The sequence below is a fragment of the Arvicola amphibius genome, chromosome 8, assembly GCF_903992535.2.
Source record: "Arvicola amphibius chromosome 8, mArvAmp1.2, whole genome shotgun sequence".
In the NCBI taxonomy this organism is placed as follows: Eukaryota; Metazoa; Chordata; class Mammalia; order Rodentia; family Cricetidae; genus Arvicola; species Arvicola amphibius.
The window spans coordinates 81,460,620-81,467,162 of NC_052054.1; positions in this window are offsets into that span (position 1 = coordinate 81,460,620).

Genomic DNA, 6,543 nt, shown 5'->3' on the forward strand with positions numbered 1-6,543 from the left:
AGCTGATCTTCACTGGACCCCTTTGCTGGGAGACACAGTGTTAGCCAGTGTCTGCTCCTGTGAGCTGACAGTGTCATGGGTGTGGGGTTGACAGTGTCTGCTCCTGTGGGGCTGCCAGGATCACGAGTGTGGACAAACTGAAAGAAAGACATCAGATAAGTGAAGAGGGTAAGGACAGCTATGCTAAGTGCCAGGAGGAATGGAACCTGTGATAAGCAGACGAAAGGCAGCTGGAAGTCAGGGCAATCTGCCTAGAGATGAGTGCTCAAGCCCTGTGTTCCCCAGAGCAGGCAAAGCCCACCCAAAACAAAATCTGCCAATGCAATGACTGGGCACCATAGCTTGGCCTAGCACCATGTGGGTGCAAAGAACCACCTCCACCCTCAAAATAACCAGGGAAGAAGAGAGCAAGCTGGGAAATAGAACCAACTCAGGGCAGCTACCAGCAGAGGATGCTTCTAAATGCTTATGATATCTGGGAGGCCTTCCTGGAGGGGGTGGTGTCTGAGGAGGATGTTGAGGAGGAATTCTGCCATTTAGATAAGCTAAGAAAGGCATTCCAGACAGAGAACAAGTCCCAGAGGGGAGCAAGAGTAGTGGTTGGAGGGTCTGGAAGGAAACAGAATCAAGACATCAAAGAGTAGACATGTGCTTAAGAACAGACTCCATCCAGGGAGCGATGGGGTGCTACGGAAGGTGTTAGGCAGGCTGTGGTAGGCTTATGCTATAGGAAGACCTTTCCTGGCTGCCACAGGGAACGTGGAGAGTGGTGAGTTGGTGGGCAGAGGTGTTGTGAGGTTCACCCCAGTGCCCTAGTGGAGGATACTGCCCCCTGGGGCATCAGGAACAAGACAGTAGAGGAGAGGCAACTGCAAAGCCTGCAGATCCCGGAGGGGAACTGAAAAGGGCGTGGTATGGGGGAACACCCTATTCTCTTGACTGCTCCATATCTGGCATCACCCTGGGAGTGATCGTGGGCCAAAGGAACACCCCAAGTCCTCAATAAGTGTGTGAGCCAAGTCTGACCAATCAGCACCAAGCCAGGGACAGCAGATGACCCAGCCAGATTAATGGATGCCAAGCCTAGACTCTGCAGGAATACCTGACCGGCCTTGTTCCCTTCTAGGGATGACCTAACAGACAGCAAGACCAAGCAGTTGACTCAGTTGAGGACCCTGACTGGGAAGCAGCCATGCTTGAAACACCCCCTACAACCCATTCAGAAAAAAAAGTGTCAGGAAATGTGTTTTTGCATCTGATGAATTCGGTACAGGAAGTGGGAGGGGACCACTGAGTTCAGTCCTCCAGAGCCACAAGATACCCAGAAGCACCAACATTGTGTTGGTATTTACGATAGGTGCAGGGATCCTGCAGAGACTCACAGACAGGGGAGGGGGGAAGAGTCGGTAGCTACTTGAGTTAGTCCTTGAATGTGATGTCCAACTGATAAAGATGGATGCTGGGTGAGGCCAGAAGGAAAGTCAGTAGTTTAAGAGTTAAGACTCCAGAATGACCTAGCTCCTAAGAAGCCCACCATGGTGCTGGGACACCTGGGGCCCTAGAGAAACTTGGGGAAACTTCACCAGAGAAAATACCACTCACCACGCAGGGGCAGCGCACACCCAAATCCTACAGCCCTACAGGAGGAACCAACCCAAACCCCTCAGGAAAGACCAAGAAGGCTATGGATAGATTGTCAGCTTCTTCTCTCTTGCAAGCGTGCCTGACCCCAGAGTCCACCCCACATGCCCAACTCTGGCCAAGCTGCTATCTTGACTGCTTGGCCCACTGGCCTCCACAGATGGAATCCCCTATCTTCTGCTGCCTGCTTCTGGCTCCCCTCAGCACAGTGACCTTTAAGCCTGAAAATCAGATGACTCAACTGCCTCCTTCAAACCCTCCCAAGGCACGGAGGTGAAGTTGAATAAAACACAGACTCCTGGTTCAGCCTGTGAGCCTGCCTGCCTCTCTAACCTCGCTCCTGGATGCTCTTGCATTCCTGCCTCTGAACCTTTACACACACAATCCCTGGGTCTGCAATACCTTCCCAGTGGCAATCTCTTTCTTTCTTTCTTTCTTTCTTTCTTTCTTTCTTTCTTTCTTTCTTTCTTTCTTTCTCTCTCTCTCTCTCCCTCCTTTCTTCCCTCCCTTCCTCCTTCCCTCCCTCCCTTCCTTCCTTTCTTTCTTTCTAACTGGGTTTTCCTCATGCCTCAGGTCATAGGTCAAATGTAGCCTCTTGTGAAAGGCTTCTCTAAGCCACCTTATCTGAAGTGATAGGGTGGGCTGTGTAGACTCTGTAGCCCATTACCCAGTCATTCACTAGCGAGTTCTAAAGGCTACTGGAAGCATTTTTATCTTTCCCATGTATTAATTGGTTTACTTAGGACCCGACCCTTTTCCCATCTTGAGGACTGATCTCTGCCTGTCATGATGGGGAAGCAGTCCTGGACTTGTGGGAAGAATCTGGACACTGAGCGAGGGAGGAAGGTCAGCTGGCCCTAGCCAGGGCAACGGGGTCCGGTGGGGAAGGTTACACAGGAGAGCCTGTCCCTGTTTCTGCTTGCCCAGGGCTCTTCAGAGGAGGGGCTCAGTAGGCCTGGATAGTCTTCTGCACCACATTCACGCCATATGGCTGGCAGCGGCTAAATTGCACAGGCTCTAACTTGGAGCGCTCTTGCTTTTGTGTGTTAATAACATAAAGATGGAACATAGCTTGCCACACATTTTGTGTTTGCTAACTATCTATATGTATATAAAACAGACTTCAGTGTTACCAGCCAACCCACTTGTGAAGTGGAAGGAAAACATCAATTAGAGAAAGAGGGGGGCGGGGGAAGGCCAAAACTGAAGGAGCCTGTGGATGAGATCTAAGCTCAGGTATGAGAATGCTTCCTAGGATCAGAAAGAAAACCCCAGAAGAACAAGTCACACAGTGAGGAACCAGAGGAGGCGGAGGAGGGGGGAGCCCTGACCTCAGGGCAGGAGCCAATCGCTCCAGAAACCCAGCCTGGGGGCACTGGGGCTCCTAGGCTTTGTTAACCCGGGCTTGCTGAGGGTCTCCTCCCTGCCCGCTCTTTCAGCTCACTCTACACAGAACCCTGTCCACTCACCCCCTTCATTCAGATGTGTCAGGTGTGTTATCATAGGTGTGCCTGGAACCCTAGCATGAGGGCTGAGACAGGAGGATTGCAAGTTTGAAGTTTCCTTGGGCTTCAGGGTGAGACCCTGTAATCACCACCACCATCATCATCACCTGGATGTGGTGGCGCGCACCCTCGACCTCAGCACTCAGAGAGTCAGAAACAGATGGATCTCTGAGCTCTGGGTTGGACTGGTCTAGATCGTGAGTTCCAGGCCAGCCAGGGCTATACAGTGAGACCTTGTCACAAGAAAAGTACAGAGGCATAGGCCTGCAATCCCAGCATTTGGAAGGCAAAGACAGCAAGATTGCGGAAGACCAAGGCTAGCCTAATTTACATAGCAAGTTCTAGACCACTAGGGCTATAAAGTGAGACCCTGTCTCAATTTAAAAAAAGTATGAAGATTCATCAAAAGTATGAAACTTATTCCACCATGTGAGCCATGAGCTATATTTTGAGGTAACCAAACAGCCTGGAAATTTTCCTTCCAGAAGACTCAACTGAGTGCACAGCAGGGCACCACAACGGGTGGGAAGCCGGGAGGAGCCAGGAGACTGACACAGTTTAGCCTCACAGGGGCATAGAATTGACAGAAAGCAGAAGGCTGCAAAGGCTTCTTTCAAAACAGCAAAGGCTGTTTATGATCGCTCCTGAGCTCATTACAAACTCAACTGTCCTCGCCCCCTGCCCGCATCGGCATGGGGCCGATGGTTTCCACACTCCGTCCTCCTGGAAATGTCTCTAGTGAAGAAGAAGCAGAAGAAATTGCCCAAAACCTCATCAGACAACCAATTCCAGAGAGTTCAAGATGAACACTTGAGAGGCTGAGACAGAGGGATTACCAGTTTGAGACCAGCCTGGGGCACAAGAAGAAAACAAAAACAAACAGGGAGCAAACAAACAAGATCCATATGGACTCCTGGAGATCTTCCTAAGAAGTCTGTGCGTTTGCAGAAATGACTTAGTGGACAAAACCGCTTATCTCGGAAGCCTGAGGATGGAAAAGCTGGGTGGGATGGAAGCAGACTTAAGCGGATGCTGGGGTTTGATGGTCAGGCAGTCTACAGGCTCCAAGGTCATTGAGAAACTCTGTCTCAAGAAAATAAGGTGGGGGCTGGGGAGATGGCTCAGTGGTTAAGAGCACTGGCTGCTCTTCCAGAAGTCCTGAGTTCAATTCCCAGCAACCACATGGGGGCTCACAACCATCTGTAATGAGATCTGGTGCCCTCTTCTGGCCTGCAGGGATACATGGAGGCAGAATGTTGTATACATAATAAATGAATAAATCTTTTTTAAAAAAGAAAATAAGGTGGGTCAGGCAGTGGTGGCGCATGTCTTTAATCCCAGCACTCGGAGGCAGAGGCAGGCAGATTTTTGTGGGTTCGAGGCCAGCCTGGTCTACAGAGCAAGTTCTAGAACAGGCTCCAAAGCTACACAGAGAAATCCTGTCTTGAAAAACCAAAAAGAAAAAAGAAAATAAGGCAGAAGGGGAGGAAAGATGTCTCAACAGTTAAGAGCACTTACTGCTCTTGCAGAGAGCTAGGTTCAGTTCCCAGCACCCATGTGACAGCTCCCAATCCTCCATAACTCAGTTTCCTCTTCTGGTGCCCATTTCTGACCTCCATGGACACCAGGCATGCCCGTGGTGGTACGCATACACATAAAAATAAGGTAGAGAGGATAGATGGAGACACCTGATGTCAACCTCTGACTTCTACATGCAACTACATACATATACACACACAAACACACACAACATATAGAAAAGAAAAAGGAAGGAAGAAAAAGAATTTTGCAATGCAATATCTATAAGGTGATGGAGAGAGAAAGGGGGGAGAAGGGAGGAAAGGAGAGAGGGAAGGAGAGAGAGGGAGGAACTGAAGAGTTAGCTAAGCCATATAGTCCTTGACTAGAACGTATGGGTAAGGAGCAGGGGCCCAATTCACCTGCAGAGCTGCAGAGGACTTGCCTAGGATCCACCAGAGCTGTCGGTGTGAATCAGCTATGGAGCACCTGCCCAGCACGCACTCGTGAGAGGCGGCCGATATGGCTCAGTAGTAGAGCACTTACCTGGTGAACACACGATCCCGAGTTCCAGTCCCAGAATCGTTCAACTAATCAATCCCTTTGTCTTCACCTTCCTTCTTGAGACAGGATCTCATTGTGTCTCGGTGAGCGACAGTTTTGAACTGAAGATCCTCCCACTTCAGCCTCTGGAGTCCTGTGATCGCACGCCTGGCTTTATTAGTACAAACACTCCTGCTTTTAAATGAACGCCTGCTTGAGTGTGTGAAAGTCAAACGATGTCACGTTTGGCATTTGCCTTAAAATACTTCAGCCAAGGGAACAGGGCGCTGACTCAATGAGATAGACAAGCAGTTCTCAGTTGCTCAGTTGTTGTTTTGCTTTTTTTTTTTCAAGACAGGGTCTCACTATGTAGCTCTGGTTGTCCCAGAACTCAAATGTAGACCAGGCTGGCCTCAGACTCACAAAGATCCACCTGCCTCTGTCTCCCAGGTTCTGGCATTAAAGGTGTGCACCGCCACCACTGCCCAGCGAACAAGTGAAATGGGGTGTGGAAGGATAACCAACCGAAGGCTCATCACGTTAGCATCTCTCTACTCCTGCATTTTGGAATTTTTTTATTGATATTTATTGATCTCTACATTTTTCTCTGCTTCCCTCCCTGCCTCTCCTCTCCCCCTTCAATCCTCCCCCAAGGTCCCCATGCTCCCAATTTACTCAGGAGATCTTGTCTTTTTCTACTTTCTATTTCCCATGCAGATTAGATCTATGTAAGTCTCTTTTAGTGTCCGCATTATTGTCTAAGTTCTCTGGGATTGTGGTTTGTAGGCTGGCTTTCTTTGCTTTATGTTTAAAAACCACCTATGAGTGAGTACATGTGATGATTGTCTCTCTGGGTCTGGGTTACCTCACTCAAAATAGTGTTTTCTAACTCCATCCATTTTCCTGTAAAATTCAAGCTGCTGTTTTTTTTTTTTTGCTGTGTAGTACTCCATTGTGTAAATGTACCACATTTTTCTTATCCATTCTTCGGTCGAGGGGCATTTATGTTGTTTCCAGGTTCTGGCTATGACAAACAAAGCTGCTATGAACATAGTTGAGCACATGTCCTTGTGGCAAGATTAAGCATCCTTTGGATATATACCCAAAAGTGGTGTTACTGAGTCTTGAGGAAGGTTGTTTCCTAATTTTCTGAGAAATCGCCACACTGACATCCAAAGGGGTTGTACCAGCTTGCATTCCCACCAGCACTACATTTCGGAATTTTTTATAACTGAAAAAGTAGGGTGTTGCAAGGAAATCGGTGACAGGTGAAAAAACAAAAAAACAAAACAAAACAAAAACTAACAGCCCGAGGTAGAGACAGACAGTTTCAGAA